The sequence below is a fragment of the Haemaphysalis longicornis genome, unplaced genomic scaffold (genome assembly GCF_048455015.1).
Source record: "Haemaphysalis longicornis isolate Haplotype H1 unplaced genomic scaffold, Haemaphysalis longicornis Haplotype H1 scaffold_3, whole genome shotgun sequence".
NCBI lineage: Eukaryota > Metazoa > Arthropoda > Arachnida > Ixodida > Ixodidae > Haemaphysalis > Haemaphysalis longicornis.
Genome location: NW_027526335.1, coordinates 218493305 through 218512870, shown reverse-complemented (window position 1 = coordinate 218512870; position 19566 = coordinate 218493305). Strand labels below are relative to the sequence as shown.

The 19566-nt window shown below is 49.0% G+C and overlaps 1 protein-coding gene across 1 annotated transcript in view; it reads left to right on the top strand.

Moving 5' to 3' along the window:
- Positions 1-6: 6 nt before the first annotated feature.
- Positions 7-19566, top strand: part of LOC144175985 (uncharacterized) — a 35640-nt gene continuing 16080 nt past the window's right edge. The window contains exon 1 of the mRNA XM_077705061.1: positions 7-39. The gene's annotated coding sequence lies outside the window, so the exon portion shown is untranslated. The remainder of the gene's footprint in view (positions 40-19566) is intronic.

Here is a 19566-nt window from a genome sequence, read left to right as displayed (position 1 = left end):
CTGCGCCCCGACAGGCCCTGCGGCCGCCCAGACCGACAGGTGAGTGCGGTCCTTATATACACTAAGAACAGTTGGAAGATAATTTCGCGAACACTTCGGTCGCCCCTCGGTTTAGAAATTAGCCCCAAGATGGCTGGCCGCCAATGAGGCGAGCGCGCTACTGCGAACTCCGTTTCTTCAGATCAAACACGAGCGACGTATCCGCGAAAGCGCTTCCGAAAGGCAAACATGTCACACACGTCAACGAGGTTTAGAACGAAGCGAGAAAACGTCGACCGAAGCAGCGCCCACAAAGACAGATGCAGCGCCCACAAAGACAGCCTTGTCGTGGCTATTCGAAAATCGAACGGCCTTTAAAATTATTGAAGACCGCTATACCGTGTCGGCGACTAAAATTTGGAAAAAATGGAAATGATATAATGGACACGGTATTTGGCTTTATTTGAGTACCAAAATATCAGTTCTTATATTTCATTTTGAATAAACTTTGGGTGTACGCACATACAGGGCATGACCGGCGACGCGAATGATTCCCCGTTGAGGGAGATGCGGTTATCGGCTAGCTAAAAGCCTTTCTGCTGCTGACGCCGCACTTCTTTTGAAACGGCTGTCGGAATCGGAGCGGACCCTCAAAAACAGTCAGCCAAACTCCTATTTAACTGCATTTGCAGGCGAGCAACTGTTCGTGTATTTCTACCCCTACTCCAGGCGGCAGCACCTCCTTGAAGAACTACTCAAGCATCCGGCAAAGGGCCGGGCTTGATGACCAATTGTGCCTGAGTGGCGCCATAATGATATGGCCTAAATAACAACCCCTTCAAATCGTTGCGATACAAAGCCACACCAATGAGAGCAGGCACTAACGAAGATGGCAACAATAGAATTGTTTAACAAAAGTTGTTGGGGGGAACTTGGTTCGTGATTCTTAAAAATATGTTTAGCGCAAAACTAAAGACAGTACACAAGAAAGGAGACAGATCAAGCGCTAACTTTCAACTGAACTTTATTCACCGGCGGAGCCGGTAAATATAAACAACTCGAGCATGCGCAGCATGCGCCGCAGTAAGAGTAAGTACGCAAGTACGCAAATGGGTCAATCACCGAAACGCTCGAAAAAAGATTTCTCAGGGTTAAACAGGACCACAGATGTATCGGTGATACACTTATCGCCTTTTTGCTTGATATAAAAAGCTTCCAATAGTTCCCGTGTTGTCGCATCGGTGCTCCTACCCAGAATCTTAATCTCACCCAGAAGTGGTTCACACTTGCAGACATCGCAACGCGCGGGTAAATGCGCATTTCTTTTATTCTTTACCGACAATTCATGTTCCCGTGCTCGGTCGTTGATGCATCAGCCGGTCTGGACTACATAGACTTTCCAACATTTAAGTGGAATCTGATATACGACGCCTATAGCGCAGTCCACAAATGGCCTAGCATGCTTCTTGTCGCATCCTTGCTTTTTGCGCCCATTGGAAGAAGTGCTCGTGTAAATTCCAGCCAGCTTACGCGGCGCCGAAAACAGGATCGGAATGCCGTGCCTGTTGCCCTTCTTGAAGTGATGGGCGACGTTGTGGATATACTGCTCCACTTTGGGTTTTGCCGTGCTTTGCTCTGCCTCAGGCGCTCTTCTGCAGGTGCCTCCATTAACCTTCGTGAGGAGTGCCTCAGCGACCGAGTGCAAAACCATGCACGGGAAGCCGGCTGAAAGCAGTCTTTCAATTGGTTTATCAAAGCTATCCTACATAGAATGGGGACACGAATAGGAGAGAGCCGACTCCAGGCACGAGTGAGCGATTGCTCTTTTCACTGTCTAGGAGTGCGCCGAGTCAAAAGGGAATAACGCCAGGGGAATAACGAATAAGGGGGAATAACGCCAGCAGACATGCTTGGTACCTAAAGGGATATTAATATATAAAAACTGCAACGAGTTCTGTAAAGGAATCTCCTGCGTAAATACGGATAAACCCTTCCCATGGCGCCGCAAAGCCGTTAAAATAAAGTTAACAGATTCTGTGTGCGTCGGAGCGTCATGTTGGTTTAAAACCACTAAAAAATCGTCCACGTATCTAAAAACATTTCAGACTAGCTTTTCGTCAACTACTTTGTGCAAAGCACGGTCGATGTATCAACGACCAAGCACGGGACCATAAATTGTCGGTAAAGAATAAAGGAAATTCGCATTTGCCGGCGCATTGCGATGCCTGCAAGTAGGAGCCACCTCTGGGTGAGATTAAGATTCTGGGTAGGAGCAGAGATGCAACAGCACAGGAGCTCTTGGAAGCTTTTTATAGCAAGCAAAAAGGCGATATATGTATCAGCGATACATCTGTGGTACGTTTCGGTGATTGACACATTTGCGTACTTGTGTTACTGTTACTGTGGCGCATTCTGCGCATGCTCCAGTTGTTTCACATTTTCCGGCTCCGGCGGTTAATAAAGTTCAGTTGAAAGTTAGTGGTTGCCCCGTCTCCTTTCTTGTGTACTGTTTAGCGCAAAACAGATTTTTAAGATAGAATTGTTGTTGTGGTAAAGTGTATCAGTGCAAAAGGAAGCTTGACTTTCCTAAAAGGCGGAGTGGGATGAAAAGAGGGCGGAAGCGCGCGTCCTGTGTCTCTTTTTTGTCCTCGTCGTTTTTTTCGCTAGCAAAATGGAGTCGATTATTAAGGAAAATGAAGAGCCTCTCTTGGAGGCCCGCCTCATTGGCGAAAGCTAGGTGCGACTCCAGGACGACGACTCTTCCTCAGTACGGTGTGCCTGATGCGTGCCGGATCCAGGTTGAGTAGGAGGACTCCTGAAGCGCCCGGAAGTGATGTTCCCGGAGCGGAGCAAGAGCCCGACAGCACCAGAACAGACGGGCCGAGGTGTGGCGTGTAGCGAGGCCGTTGTTGTGATATTTGAGTTGTTCAACACATGGGCCTGAGTCTACCGTTCGGAGGTCTCGTGTTGGCGGCTTGGAGAATGCAGAGGGAGAAGTACGGTCTGATCGTCCTTTTCGTCGTGGTTTGTATTTCGCCACCGTTCGAGCGTGTCTGTTGTGAAGACGAAGCCCGAACGTAGCCTTTGCAGGAGCATTTGCCGAGCCCTTGGCAGCCCTTGAGGCAAAGTCCGTTCTTTAGAAAAGTTCTTCAGTTCAGAAGGCCTTCAGAAAATGGGGGCTCGCGAGTGCCTCGTACGTAGGCTCGTACGCAATTTTTGTGTTGACCCTAAAAATGAAAATCTAACCTCAGATTTTTCCGGGCAATTTGTACTTGTTCTTCAACCCCACGACGACAAAAAGCAGCAGAAACGGACAGCGAAATTCAAGCTTTATTTATTTATTATCAAACAAGAACTTATTGACCACGGATCGAAAGCAGGGAGCGCTATGAAACGGTTAAAGAAGCTGTTTAAGAAGCTGTATAAATACACTTATAAAAAAAGCCTGGAGTTCGGGATGCGTTCCATCATCTTCGTAGACGGCTCGCTCCGACGCATTCCAGTCCTGCGCAATCGATATACGAAATTGGAGATATATATTAGTGTCAATATATCTGATTAGGGTACTTTGTATCGCATTTATAATTCTTAAGAGCCAAATTTAGTTTTGGAGATTTCATACTTTTTTGTGCTGTGCGATTAGACTGCCGAGTCTTCACTGGCGGCGAAGTTCTTTTATTCTAGTCTGAAACAGGGAAGGATGGTTCTTCGTTTACTTTAAAGGCCGAAACAGCACTTCTAATGGGGCGGGATTCGATCCTTCTTTTTGTAAAAGGCGAACCCGAGCGGTGCGCGTGCTCAGTTGCGTCCCGAGGGAAGCGGTCGATATCCGAGTTTGTAGTTCTGCTTCTTGCCCGGTTTCGTGTGCAGAGTTTAAAAATTAAAGAACTCTGCGGGCGGGATCCGTCCGCTGGGCTGTCTAAACGAGATGTAACTTGATGCGTTTGTTTACTACGCTCGTTGCGTAGTGTTTAGAAAGATCAAAAGGTTTTTGTAAATGGCCTCCGATGTTGACTGACCTTATTTCTAACTCGACGAGTTTGCTTTGGAAGTTTGGTGTAGCTTTGCATATGTTAACTTATTCATGTTTGACTGCGCTAACTGTTTCCAGAATACGAACTACGGAACACATGCACAAGACGAGCGCAAGACGAGTCAGTGAAAGATTATTCTGTACCAACTGGTACCCTTCATAGCGTTGGCGAACTAAATTGAATCTTCACGTTAGCAACGTACTCTTATTGTCATTTCGAACAATGCAAGGCGTGCAAACGCAACTCCTTCTGGGAAATTAACCGAGATGGTAATCGGGGTCACCAGGCGCGACTCCTATGTCTAAGGGAGAGTTAGAGCGAGTATTGTGCGCAGCGTTTCCTTCAATGTTTCCTGAACGTAGTCGCAAAAAACCCAGCGAAAAAAAATTGCCATAATGAGTTACAAAGTGCGAGTAGACACGGAAACAGTAACAGGCGTAAACTAGGCAGGACGTAACTTGTTCTCGCACATTGAATGCGATTTCGCACTTGTGCAGAAGACAATTGCAAAGCGAATAATGCGGGTGAAGCGACTGGTCGCGTAGCCACTGCAGCTTGCGTCGGCAGCCTTGATTGGTTGATTTGAGATAGAGTGTTTATGGCCTGTCCTTTGAGTGGGGGCGATGAAGTGAGCTACTTCACACAAGTAGTTAATGAATCTATTCGGTCCTCTTTTATTTCGTCGCCGCCTTTATCGACGACTCAAATTGAATCTTTCTCGTAATAGGTGGAAGGTGCTCTACGGTATGCATATTCCTTTGTTTTTCCCTCACCAGCATTTTGACATTCTTGCAGTCACCTTTAAAGCCATCTAGTCTAATTTTTGTTAAATATAAACCCTAGGGATTCGACCATGCCAAAATTATCTCGAATAGATTTGTAAAGATACAACCACATTCGGACCAAATGTGCCGCATCGTTTGTGTTTCCTTCGAGCGGAGCACACATGCCCCATCATTTTGCGTACGCTTCCCTACAAAGCCCCTAAGGTCCACGGAGAGTGTTCAGGCGCCACTTGTTGCCCCGCGGGTCGAGAGGAAAACCGCAGGGACATCCGTTTCCCCCAACGGGCGGGAAGGCACGATGGCAAAGAGGCCGCCACGCAGGCGACGCAGCTAGTTAGCCTTGTTTGCAGAAGCGGGCTCAAGAGAGGAGAGCAGTTTCACGTTACATGGGCGATGCTTGAGCCATGTTTATTGCCTAACAGCAACAATTTGCTTGATTTTTTTTCAGTTGATAGGTTAAAAAGCTATCGATGTCCGCTGCTCGACAAGGCATTCTCATACAGCGCAGGTAATGTGCTTCACACAATATCGTCGTTCGCATCGATTTTCCCCAATTAGTAGTTCCGGTGACCCGATAGCTATGAACGAGTCCCTCGGCAGCCATTATGTTAATGGCAAGGCTGCGTTTCTCCGAATCACGCGGCCGTGCCAACTTGACCGTTTTCTCTGACTTTGAGGGAAGATGCATCTTGTACCATAATCTAAGCGATTGGTTTATTCTCCTACAATTCAGCGTTTATTCTTTTCCTTACCTCGGCTCTGTGTTTACTCAAGTTCGCTTCCTACGTGCTAGGTGAAGTCCCAGTTCCTGCCGCATTAATTACCTCCGAAGGGCGCATTAGTTTTATAGTAATTAGTAGCCTAGTTCTTAATGCAACTGTCATTCTCGGCCCATTCCTCCCAAAATTTTGTTCGTGTCTTTCCAACAATTACCCCGCGACAAGGTGTCAATTTCAGCTTCGAAACAAGGAGTGTGATGACGAGAAGGAGTGACCCGGAGGAGGAAGCTGACGGGAATTCAATTTGTCAGCACAATTGTGTCACACAACGGGAAGTGCGCCGACAGCTCGCACGGGAGATATCAAGAAGCGTTTTGTCTAATTTTGTTGTGCCGTCGTCAGGTTCACCCAGGCCCGAATGCTCTAAAACTTGCCCGTGCGATTTCTACATTCCCGGGACTGTTCTGGCACTTCATTACGCATGGAAAGATCCGGCTTCGTTGCTCGACATGACTTTCTATTCCCTGGCATTGTCCTTTAGGCGTTCGACGTTGGGACATTTTCCGTTTCATAGGCCGTCGATGAAGTCAACACAGTCGAATGATACGACACAAAGACGTACACAACTTCAATCTTGTTATATTGGACTCCAACGGCCGCCCAGAACCTGCGCACCTAAAACAATGCCGAGTCACATAACCTTTTCGAATTTATGACAACATTGCGAATACTAGCCGGGTAGAAAACGGCCGGCCCATCAGAGTGCGATGATATTGAACTAGACCTGCCAGTTGCTTAGGATGAAACATGACCTTTTTGTACGAGCTGTCAAGAAAGCGCATTGTTGTAGCTTGGAGCACCCAAACTCAAAGAGGCCATGAGTATAAAACACAACCTCACTTAATTTAAAGGAATAAGCCTTTTGAAACTCAAACATCTCAATTTTAGTCTCGGGAGGAGAAGAAATTTCGAAAAGCAAAACTTTCGAGCGTCAACACGACAGCAGTATCTCAATATAGGGAATACTTTGTAGAAAAAGTTGAGAATGTGTTCTTTGCCCGATAACATCAAAGAGATACGACCAAACGGAACCAGATGCGCCTCAAAAATCGCATGTTCATGTTTCTTGTCGCTTCATTCGTTGGGCGGCCGTCGACGGCACGGTAAGGTGTACTGCGACGCCATCAATACCCAGTGAGAAGTGGCTCGTGTGTCGTCACTGTTCAAAGTTTTTAACAGCGAAGCTGTTGTTGCTGGCCGTAATGTGTGCGGCGTCACCAGAAGGCCATTAAACATAGTTACTCCCGCCGTTTATCGAGTACGTGAGCACGCCGCCCTTTGTGAGTAGTGCCCGGCGTCGTTTAGGCTTGCGCTTGGCGCTATCGCAAATATACTAAGACAACAATTCACGTGTGTCCGCGCCTCAAGTGGGAAGCACACGACAGCTCGGGCTACAGACGCCCAGTTAGCGGAGCCGGTCGCCGCTGGTTCTGGCCCGTGATGACACGTTCCACTTTCGGAAAAATTTGAGAGAGAGAGAGAGAGAGAGAGAGAGAGAGAGAGAGAGAGAGAGAGAGAGAGAGAGAGAGAGAGAGAGAAACACGCTTTATTCCTGGCCAGGCTTAGTACGGACGGTTCAGCCGCGGAAGCGCAGCTCTATAGGCCCGAGCCCTGTCTACCAGGGCGCACTGGGACTGGGCGTCCGATCAAGCAAGGGCAGATAGCCAGGAGTCGGGGGGGTTGAGTAGAGGAAGAGGAAGCAGAATCGACAGCTGGGCTAGTTGGTATCCGTCCATCCTAAACAGCGCTTAACAACACAACGACAACACCTATTCGTCGTTGTGTTGATAAGCACTGTTTAGGACAAAGACGAAGCAGGGCGGGGCAGTGGCAGATGGCTTGGGGGGTGTCTTCGTAGTCCCCGCAGTGTGGACAAGCGGGGGTGGGAAAGAGTGATGGTGATATGTGGGTGAGGATGGATCGAATGGGGAGGAAATGGGTTTGGATCTGTCTCCAGAGGGGCGATTCAACTGTGAGGATAACGAGGGGTGAGGAGGTGCAGGGGTGGTGCGTGAAAGCCTGTGATGGAGGGTGATCTCGCGGAAGGTGAGCAGTGGCTCCAGGTGAGGAGGGGATGTGAAGCGGGGAGGGGGCTTGCCTGAGGGGTGCGGTGTATCAGAGCTCGGGCCGCATCGTGTGCCTTCTCCGTACCGCCAAAGATATGGCCAGGAGTACACAAAAGGGCGATGGTGCGGTGAGGATGGGGGGGTGGGAGCAGAGAATTGCGTGGGCGAGGGCCGAAATGATGCCCCTGCAGACATTTCTAACGGCCGTTTGTGAATCCGTAATATGACGCTAGCGGCGGAGGGAGAGTGGTGGCCAGGGCAATTGCTGCTGTGTCCGCCCCGTGAGTATGGGCAGCGCGAATGGTGGATGAGTTAGAGGGGGTTGAGGCGCGGTTCACTGCTGCTATGATGTATGTATGGCGGGGTTGCTGTTCTGCAGCATCAACGTATACCGTGTGCGAAGAGGGAGGGAAGTGTTGGGCATGGTATCGGGCTCGCGCCAGGTGACGGCTTGTGTGATAGGTGGGGTGCATGCGACGGGGGCTAGGGAGGGGATAGAGAACCTCTCGATAATCTGGGAGGATCAGGAGGTGGGGGGAGTGGTGGATGAGCGGGTTAATTTTGAGGGAGAATAGGACGGTTCTGCCGGTGTGGGTTAGGGCAAGGCGGGATAGTGGCGCCTGTCGGTGTACTTCTATAAGATCGGATGGTGTGTTAAAGGTGCCCATGTGGAAGAGAGCGTCGAAAGCAGCGCTGGGGGGTAGCTGTAGCGTGCGGCGATATAGTGCGCGTTGTATGGTCCCGGTTCGTGTAAGTTCAGTGCGGGTCATGGGGAGATATGCTAGAGTGTACGTGATGCGTAGGGTGAAAAAGGCGTGGGTAATCTTGAGGCGATCTGACTCCCGAGGGCCATGTCTTCCCGCGGGGATGCGCCGTAGGAGTCCCGCTATTTGGTCTGCGTGGGTTTGAGTATTTGGATGGTGTGCGGGTTGAGACGATTTTGTTGGATAGTGAGCCCTAGTACTTTGATTTGGTTTGCCAGTGGTATGGCAGAGCCCGACAAAGGGACTTGGATGTTGGGTGCACATTGTTTGGGTCAGTGGGTGGGTGAGAGTAGAAGGAGCTGTAATTTGTGGGGGGAGCAGGATAGTCCTGCTGCCGCCGCTGTCCCTGTGATTGTTGTGGCCGCTAGTTGGATTGTGTGTTGGATATGCGCGTCGCTGCCTCGTGACATCCATACTGTGGTATCGTCGGCATACAAAGCGCTGTGTTGTGTGGGTATTTGTAGCAGAACCCGAGCAAGGGGTATTAAGGCTACATTAAAAAGAGTGGGGGAGAGTATTGAGCCCTGCGGGGTGCCTTTGGCGGGTAATGGGAATTGAGAGGACGTTAAAGCCCCAAGTTGGAGAGTTGCTGTGCTGTCCGCGAGGAAAGTTCGTGCATAAAACAATAGCAGCGCTCTCCGACTTGCGAAGAGTTGAAGTTGTCCAGAATGCACCCTTTTCGAGTAACGCACCCTATTGCAGCGGCCGCCCGAACCGCACTTGAGGAAATATAAAAGAACACGCCCCCTTTCTTTCCGCCTGCCCTGCGCAATTGAGGAAGACGCCCCAGACGCCACGCATGGTTTTGGTGGCCGAGAAATTTTTTGATGGCAGCCGTAGCGCCTACCTGTCGGCCACTTTCAGTGCTCGTAAAACGGAGCAGCACTTAGCTGGCTTGGCGTTCGCAACTGGTTAATTCAATATGGCGTCGTTTTGTTTAGATTTTCCCCTCAAGAATGGCAAATAGGTCGCTGGAAGCGAGAGTAGCGCATGCGCAGAGCGCTACTGGAAAAAGGCTTATTGCGGAATGGCTGACCTTGTCGAAAGCCTTAGTGAGGTCTACGGCTAGTGTAGCTGAAGTGCCTCGTTGGGGTGGGTTCGATAATAGGTGCTGGTGAAGTTGGAGGCGAACGTCGTTGGTGCTGAGGTGGCGTCGAAAGCCGAAAATGCTGTTGGGTTAAGCATCGATGTCCTCAAAATGTTGAGTTAATCTGGAGAGGACCATTTATTCTAGAAATTTGCTGTTGCTGGAGGTGAGGGTAATGGGTCTGAGGTTTTGAGAATTTAGTGGTTTATAGGGTTTCGGGATGAGGGTAACGGTGGCTGTGCGGGAGGTTTCTGGGAGGGTACTGTGAGCCCAGCAGTCAGTAAAGTGTTCGAGCAAAGTATCGATGGACGCGGTGTCGAGGTTTCAGAGGGCTGAATACGTATTACCGTCTGGGCCTGGGGTGGTGTTAAGATTTAGGTGGTGCAGGGCGGCCGTGATCTCGGCTTTTGTGAAAGGAGCGTCTAGTTCGGCGTTAGGGGGTGCGTGGTATTGCGGGTGAGGGGTGGAAAGGGGTTGTGGTTGGCCAATGTAGATGTCGCGCAGGGTGTCGAGGGAATTTGGGAGTGAGTTGGATAGGGTGTGTGCTTTCGTAACTAGCCGAGATGCAGTTTCTGCTTTGGTCGTCGTGGGGTCGAGGAGATGGCGAAGGAGGTTTCAGGTGCGTTTCAGGCTGGCTCCATTGTGTATTGAATCGCAGACGGTTTGTCAGCGTGCATTGTGGAGATGCTGGGTGTATGTCTCTACATCTTGTTTGATGATGATGATGATGATCATCATCATCATCATCATCTTGTTTGAGTTGTGCGATACGGAAGTGCAGGCGGCGGTTGTAACACTGATTTTTCCAGCGCCGGGTTAGACTAGCAAGAGCTTCCAGGAGGTGAACCATGTGCACGTCTGGGTTCGGTGCAGTTTTTGTAATGGGAGCCTGTGTGGTGCATGCATTGATGTCGCCTTTGAGGGTCTCAACCCAAGAATTAATGTCAAATGTATGTGAAAGGGAAGTTAGTAGTGCAGTCGTACTGCGTAATGTGCGGAATTTGGGCCAATTACAATGTGGTGGGTCTGCATTCTCGTGGTTAGGGGAGCGGAAGAAGAATTTGCATGATATAGTGGTCGCTATTGAGGGTGTCGTCAAGGCATTGCCATGTTAATTTGATATTGGGTGTGAGCGTTAGGTCCGGTGTGCTGTCGCGTTGTACACTATTGCGAATGTGCGTGTGTATGTGTGGTTCGTTCTCTAGGGTGAGGCGGGTAGTATGAACGTCTTCCCAGAGGAAACGGCCTTTTCGGGTAGTGCGGGGGTGATTACATGAGGGGTGGGTTGCATTGAAATCTCCTACGATGAGGAGAAGGGCATTAGCTGCCTCTGCCAGTGCGCTTTTGAAGAGTGTATGGAAGCGGTGCTGCAATAGTGGGGTGCTGGAAATGCTGAGGATGTACAGTATGGTTCGGGCCGAATCGTTAGCAATAGCAGAGTCCTTCAATGTTTTACTGGTCACGAAACTTCCGCGCTCGTTTCATATAGGGACCGCGCGCGCCACTACAGGCGCCACCGCCGCACGAAGGTCATCCAGCCGGCGCGCGTGCGGCGTATTGGCCAGCATTTGCGTGCAAACGCTTGCTGCTTTTGTTGTCTGCGCGCTGATTAAGTGTGTTTTTTTTCGTAGTAGTTAGCGATGAATAGTCCAGTCATTGTGTATATCACCTGCCTTCAATGGCGTTTTATTTTTCGAAGTAAATTACCGTTGACTTCAGCCGCGAACGGCAACGGCTTCTGTGTGCTCTGGCACAAGCGCTGCGCCGTCGTGTTTACGGATTTTTAAATCTATATTGCTTCTTTTCGTAAAGCAAAGTTGTAATTACCACATATACGGTAGCTGTGTAGTCACGGACTGCTGCGGGCCTGTCGATAATACAATAAAAAAACAAAGAAACCAACTACGCGTCGTTCAGACTACGCTTAATGATTCCTTTGAGTGCTCTGGAATGTACACAACGCTAAAAGATAGTCCAATAGTATTGTCGTTTCGATGAGTTGTTACATACTTGAGAACATCTAAAAACGCTGCAGAAACGCGAAGGATCAAAACACGAAGAGATATATGTTGCACCATGTGTCTGTCTGCATCCACGCTTTGCAATACTTGAAAAAAACAGGAAGCGAAAAAAGAACCATAAAACTGATTTTATCACACGCAACAAAAAATTTTAATGTTACGAAGGGAGTCAAAAGAGCGTGGTCCAACGTATAAAAATTTATTTTTTCGCGCTGCGATGTGCAGCACACGGAGAAAACAGAATATTTCCATGTAGCCAAGAACGAAGCAAAGCTTTTCTGAACGCAGCGAGCTAGCGATCTCCTGCACTACAAAAGACTAGAATGAAACACAAACGTCGAAGAAGCAGTCCGCAGTGTGACGTGCACAGATGAACGTCGATAAAGTGAGTTGTGCGGAGTTTGCTATGCATGCATTACTCTCGGAACGTTATTAATTTCAGATCCATGGAAATAGGATCGAGAACATTGTCGAAGAAACAAAAAATCAAGTTAGCGACAAGGTGGCACCCTTTCCATATCAAACAATATCGCCTGACGGGACGTCCCGTACGACAAACAGAGCAAATGGGCGCTCCGGTTGAAACGCCAGATAAGAAACTGGAATCGGCCACGCGCGGTTACAAAACAAAACGAACCCTAAGGGATAATTCGCGGAAATATGAAAAGTAAAAGCACAAGGACACCCCAAAGCTTTTTTACACGCGAGCCTGAGCGCAAGGTAATACAAGTTTGCAAACAGGTAATGAAGCACCGCTACAACCTGACTGATATGACAAAAATCCGGCTTTAAGTTAGCCTTGTACAATTCTAGGTCCACGATGCTCTCAACATGGTAAATTGCTTTTTCCATTCTCACATACAGTGCATTTCCACACACTGTCGCACACTTATAATCGAAGCTGAAAACTCCCGTTGCTTGCCTTGGACTGGCGCGCCTCCAATTCTCACGCAGCTGCCCGTCGCTCCGTCAACAGAACAAGGAAACATTTTCTGTGGTATCGTTGTACAAGGAACGACATCCCAGGACGCAACACATGTTCGGCATCGTCGTTGCACTACTTAAGTCGCATCACATGAGCGCGATATGCACGTTACATTTTTTCCCGCACAAAACAAACACAACTCGCCGCGGCTCCGCCGTTCGAGCCAGCGCAAGGCCGCCCGAGTAGTGAACTCAGTGAGAGGGTGGCGCCACCGCGCGGCGGCCAAACACAGCATATGAAGCTCTCCCATTGAGTTACGGAGTAGTTTCGTGACCAGTAAAGCATTGAAGGACTCTGGCAATAGCTTTAATGGGAGTGTGAAGAGGGGAAGTACCGTTATGCTCCACAATATCGGCTGTAAGATTGCAGTGGACCAGTAATGCTATTTCGGATTCTTCTTGGAGTGTCTTATATCGCCTGGATTTGACGTTGGGGCAGTTCCACTGTCAAATAACTAACTCTTTAAGGGTCGATCGAGTCATCATGGGTAGGTGGAAGTTGAGGCTGGGAGGGTTGGAGGGAGAGGGCTATACTTTGGAGGCTGGCCTGCATGCGGGACATTTGGGAGGAGAGGTTCTTTAAAGCTTTAAGGATGGCGGTCTTCCAACTGGGCTTCCAAAGCTTCTATGCGAAGGGTAAGTTGTGGGATGGGGGGGGAGATGCGGTGGTGGGGTCGGTGGACTGGCGCTTTGCAAGTGCTGCGTTTGTAGGTGGGTTCATTAGGTCGTGTTTGAGTTCGCTAATTTGAGTTCAGAGTAACTGTCCATGGGCATTGATGGTATCTCTTGCTTTCAGGGGGGATTGGCGCTGAGGAAACAGGAGTTGGGGGAAGTGCTGCGGGAGGGGATGGAGGAGGACGGAGCGGTGTCGGCCCTCGCACGCCCACCTGGGCGTAGGTTGGGGTTGCAGAGTTTTGAGAAACAGGGTGCCCTGGCGATGTCAGTGGTGGTGGCTTTGTAGCCGGCATGAAGGTGGCTCGCTGGACATAGGTTCCCGAGTCTGTCTGGGGATGTCGGCTGGTCAGGTTAGCCGTCTTCGTAGACAAGGGATTGCTTGTGGGGCCGAAAACGCTGCGTTGTCGCGGTCCTTGATGATTCGGCGGCGGGTAGTCGGGAGTCTTCGGTACCGTTCTGGGCAAGCTGGGTCGCCCGTTGGGTGAGGGCCGGAGAAAATTATGCAGCGAGGGTGGCCAGTGTGTTGAGGGGAAGGGTTGAGTGCCGTATATGGTGCAGCGATTGTCGACTGCAGGTGAGGGGCATACGTCGGCCAGGTGTCCAACGGTCCAGCAGCGCAGGAAGGCTTCAGTCTTGCTCTTTAGGGGAGTGCAGGGTAGTGTTACCATATGGGGAGCGTATCTAATAAGGAATCCTGGACCCATGGAAGGTAACATGTGTGAGTGTGGAGGAGCCCATGCGGCGCGCATCGAGGGTGTGAAGATGGGGGTTAAAGTGTATCAGGTCGTTGAGGATGTCATCAGCGTTCCTGTCCAAAGGAAGACCGGATACTACTACCCCGGCAGTTGAGTTTGCTTGACAGCGTGATGACAAAACGCTCTGAGCCCGCAGTCACGCACGAGGAAGACGACGACATAAATGGATATGACGATGAATACTACTACTACCACAGTAAAAACCGACGGCGGAACATGTAAATAAGCAATTTCAAACCTAATGAAAAGCGTGGTGGTGTGTACTTTAGTGCTTACATAGAAAGAAATCCTCCAGCCGCTACGGTTTAAATCTTGCGTGAATTAGTGCACGTTTCTCTAGTACTTTTCTAACTTCTTTCTTAGTCACAAGAAGTCTGTGTCCAAACTTGATATCACTGGTATTGGATCCATGCAGCCTTATCTCTGAAGCCCACCGTACTTCACCCCTAAGGCCCCTATATAAAAACTAATTGGTTAAAGGGCCGTCCGCCATCGCTCCAGCGGAGTGTTAAATACTTGACTACAGTTCTGTCCAACAGAATTAGAATGTTTACAGCCAGAGGGTCACAGAGCAGAATGGCTGCCATTGAGGGGTCTGCCATTGCCCCGTCAGCTCCGGATACGAAAGGCGGTGGTTCGGTGCGGGTCTGGTCAGTTTGTATTTTGCACAGCGAAGCGTTATAAGCCTCGCTTTCCACTTATCGTCTATGAAGATCACTTACTTAAAAATGAGAGCCATAACTAGCTGTAGGTAAGTCCTATACATATCGTCTGCGTGCCCAAATTGGCCTACAACGAACATTTGTCACACCCAGTGTTTTATGTTTCCTTCTTCAAGAGCTGCTGGAGGAGTGTTTTAGCCTGTGTTTTGGCCGCTAAGCCTGAAGGGCTTCCGGACCAACGTTTGGGCGGGTGCCTTTTCCGTGTAAGCCCGCACACGTCACCTGGTTGCTACTTTATGCGTGCACGGTTTAGGGAGAGGGGCGTGCAGCCAAGATTTTTGCCTTCAGCAATTACATGGCCAATGGGCTGGTGGGAGATTTAGTTGTACACGTCTCCTCTCCCGATCCGACCTGACTGCTGTCCTCCGGGTTCGAGCGGCTTGGCGTGTTACACATAGACTAAGATGCCTACGACGCGGGAGGAAAGAGAATAGCCCCGTGTTTGTCTGCTCAAACAAAACTCTAATCTTTCCAATTTTCATTAAAGGGACCCTGCAACACTCTTTGAGCAGTGCAAGTAAACCTGCGTGACGTTGATATTACATTGCCAGGAAAACCTAAGCCAAATATTACGCGTGCACGTGATACTGGGAGCGCGCAAATCGCTGTGAAAGGCGCGGAAAAAACCAACCACGCTGTCTTCAGTTTTTCTCATTATGCACCCCTGGCATGACCTAAACGACGTCATTGAGGCCATGGCTGTTTTTGGCTGTCGCTGGTCAGCTTGGTGGCTCATTTATCGCATTTCCTGTGACGATCCGCCGTCGTCGGCGCTGTGTATCAACCTCTTATATGCCTGAACCTGTACGCGCAGTTTTGACGTTTCTTTTGTGTTTTGAGTGCGCGTGTAGCTTAAGTGACGAGCTCAATATTCCCCTTTCAATGAGACCACTCGACAACAAACATTTATTGCTTCATAAAAGCCCTACCAGCTCGGGCGGCCGCTTGCGAGCAGGCAGCCATGCCTGCTTTTTAGCGGCACCAAACCGGAAATAGACCTCTCTACGTTTCGGAGAAAAGAAAACTCCCCGGCCTGTGATAATCGAAGGCCGCAGTGGAAGACGCCGCGAGCCGCACCCCTCTTTGGGAGGGAGCGCGCAGCTTTCATCGGATTTTCCGCGGTCGAGTTGAAAGGGAACAATTATGGGCGATTTCTCATCGCGCGTAGTTTCTGTGATAGTGAACAAATGTTCATAATTCTTGCGGGAGGAGATTGCTGGGGCAATAGTCTTTGCCCCAAAATACATCCCGAGTAGCCGATGGTAAGCGCTGCAGGGTCCCTTTAAGCTAATGGGATAGGAAGCATGCTCAATCGCAAAATACAGGCAGACTTGTATTTGATGCACTCCTTGGACTCCACCCAGCCTCGCTGGTTGTACTTGTTTACACAGTGGAAGGGCATTGAGTTGTAAGTGCAGAGCACTTCAGGGGCCGGCTTGTCGTGGTAGCTCCCTGTCACGCCATCTGGCCACCGCAGTCAAGTGCCGTCACGCACCCAAACACAGGCTTCGAAAAGATGCTCCCTTGTTCCTCGATTCAGCTTTTGGGCCAACAGTTAAGACATATGAACAAGAGGTTTGTACAAGCAGAACTGTTGGAAACTCCTGTAATGGCTGGCACTGATCATACCAGTCCTTCCAAACACCTGTGCACGTTCCCCAGCGCGCATCTTGAGCACTGAAAACTCGCCGTTTCTTTGCACTTTCCACCCTTCCCTGATGCCTCAGTTTGAAGCCACGTCGCTTCTCTTCCGCGGCTTCTTTCTCTCATTATGTCATCGTTCTTTTGTTGTTCCCTTCCAACAAACTCGGCACTTTATGTGGCTCCTAAGAACACCCGCGCATACATTTTTACTGCTGTCTAGGTGCAGAACGCCAGCGCTCCATGAATATCCTCCCTTGAGACGCCCTGAGCACGATCTTCTCTTGTCGTATTTCAAAAGTACGCAGACCACCAGCCACTAATTCGAGCCCTTTCCATCCACGCACAGCAGCCAATGCCTGGCCCAGTCACTTGCCCAATTATTTGCCCTTCTTTCGGCGACCAGCGCGATCTGTCGGGGAAAAGTTACGCTTCAGGGACTCTTGAAGCCACTGGAAAAGAGCGCCATCTGCAGGTCTCGCTTGCTTTCGGCTTCTTGGATGTTTACGCACTTTTATTCATGTTTCTTTCATTTATGCAATCTTTGATTTTATCTCGGATGCACGGGGAAAAATCAGGTAGGAATTTAAGAGGTAAAGTTCAAGCTGGAAAAAGCGATTCAAGGCGATTAGCGGCTGCACAGTTGAAGAAAAGCGAGCCTTCGAAAAAGTACAATGCTAAACTTAAACAAGACACTACACAACGTGCACAAGACCCTGAAGGGGCGATGAAGACAGCATATAAGTGTCGTTCAGCAAAAGAAACTTCCTTGTTCCGACAACAATCATGAAAATTTAATTGCAAACATTATAAACAAATAACGCAGATATTCTTGAATAGAGAGGATGCAGTGGCGATTCCGCAGCTACTTTCCGGCGATCCCCCTCGGCCTACAGAAAATCTTTGTGGCCGCGGGCAAAGCCACCACCAAGAAACGTTACTTGGCCATTTTACCGGGGCTTTTAGTTCCGTTTGCTCGCATTACTTCAATTCTAACGTGCAGTTAAACCACTGATAACCGTGGTTATACTCCTAGCCCATATTGCATCATTTGATCAAGTTAAGCGCGAAGTTTAAAGTTTTTTTCGTTGATATTTGTTTCGCGTTTCTTTTTTCATTTATGAACGTCTTTGTTGGCTGGAGTGGAGATGAGTGAGTTACGAAAGGTTACTTCTTTCACATTTAACGAAGTTATATTTTGCCTTAATGGTCTTTGAAATTTCATTATCTGACTTACCTTACAACTGGAACCGAGATGACAGTTACTTGTGGTTCTAGCTCTTCAAACCCCGAACATTCAGCGTAGGATAAAAAAAAGTAGGGCTCTTGGTGAACTGCTTATGACTAAAATTGATGTCAGCTGGTTACAAATTGCTTAAAATGATTGCTTAGGAGGCCAGCCAAAAACCAGCGAACATATCTTAGCGCCTAGAACAAATCGAAAGCAATCATTATTTTCAGTATTCAACATCAAGCGTCTTTTAGATTGATATTCACAACAATCAGTGAGGATACACACGCCTGAAACGGAAGTTACTTTGGCGAACATATGTGTGCTAAAATGCCAGCAAAATGTCCACTTCTTGTACATGACAAACTCCGTATCGACAACGACTACTCAATGCCTGCATTATGAAGATTATGCATAAAATGAGCCGTACAGTGAAGCAAACAAGGATGCATCGTGCACTTCAGGAATACTTATCCAGTGGAAATCCTAAACATTCAAGAAAGGTATTGTTGTCAGATGTATTAGCTCGAAAAATTCATGGTAGAGAATGAATGCTCCTTGGTTCCAGTTAGGAGAGAAGGCGAACGTGTATCCGGTAAAACTCCCCAGGTGCTGGAAATTAATCCGTAGCCCTCCACTACAGCGCTCCTCCTAGGACACGTGAAACATTTAAAATTAGAATTTTGTAAACGTGAACCCTGCGTTGATAGCTTATCCCTGGATGGCCGTTGCAGCACACAATATTGCACTCTTATGGCGTATCAAGAGTACAAGTCGATAGCGTACAAGTCTTATATTTTGCAGACAAGAGAAGCACGAGCCCACACAAAAAAAGCATCGTAGCAGCTAAATTTGGTTGCGGGAAAACACTGCAGCGAATACCCAATAAAGAAATTTCGTTGACTTTGTGCATTGTTTTGATTTGGAGTATGCTCATAAGTTCGTGCTAATGCCCTAAGAGAGAACAAAGGCGAGAGCACGTAGTTTGCGGGCAAACCGGTGTCAACAAGTGTCGCCGCTGAACACCTTCGTGCCGCAATTGCTTGTCTGGACGTGTTCTCATTAGCGCGTTCCCCATTCTCAGCGACTCCTTCAGCGCGACCGCTTTGATCTAGAGCCAGGCGCCGCGGCGCCTGGTGGTTAGTGACCTCTCTCCCCTTGAGGCCAAGTGTTCAACAAAGGTGGCGCTGCTGGCAGCGACAGGTAATTAATCAGAGTCAGCGCTGCTCTGTCCTCTTTGTTGCGACCACCTCCTCTCCGCCCCTATCTCTCTCCGCCAAACCGAGTGGCTTTTGTTGTAACTAATTGCGGCTTCCCGAGCAGTGCTGCGTTCTGAGGCCTGCCTCCGCTGCTCAGGCGCATTGCGTGCTCTGGGCGACTCCTGTCCGCGGCAGCTGGCCACCAGCGGGTCGATCAGATTGCCTCGGTCGACACGTGGTTATTGAGGCCGAAACCGCGTCTCCGAAAGCTTTGCAAGGGTGTACGTGACACGGGCTGGACACCTGCTGACATTTAGAGTACAATACCTTCCCGCTTGCGCAACCGGACAATCGCGTACAAATTATGTGGATGTGCTTGCCGCTGTTTCTTGCCATGCGCCCGCTACCTGCAATCGTTCATCATTACTTTTCTCTCGTTAAATAGTGTGCTTGTGTATTGAAGCCTTTCATGCTTCTGCAGCTCACGCATGCATAGTGAAGGATTGAGGAGCACTATCATAATCAGAAAAAATGAAGTCATTTCACGAAATGCATTCGAGATTGGCGCGTCAACTGGATGCTCTTTTTCGCTGTTTATTGGTTATTCGTGTTTACCAAGGCCACCATATTTGTGTGAAAGTGGTTATGCATTTGATACTACTGAAAAGATTCGCACACAACAGAATTTTTTCCGGGTTGACTCATGGACTAGCACACATGCCTATATTATAAGTAGAAGTTAAACGAGGCTATCGAGTCGCAAGGTAAAGTTTTGTGAGTTAAACGAAATGGAGCTGTAAGCTAAAGAAGGTGAAATGACAATCAATTGTCATATTTTACACGG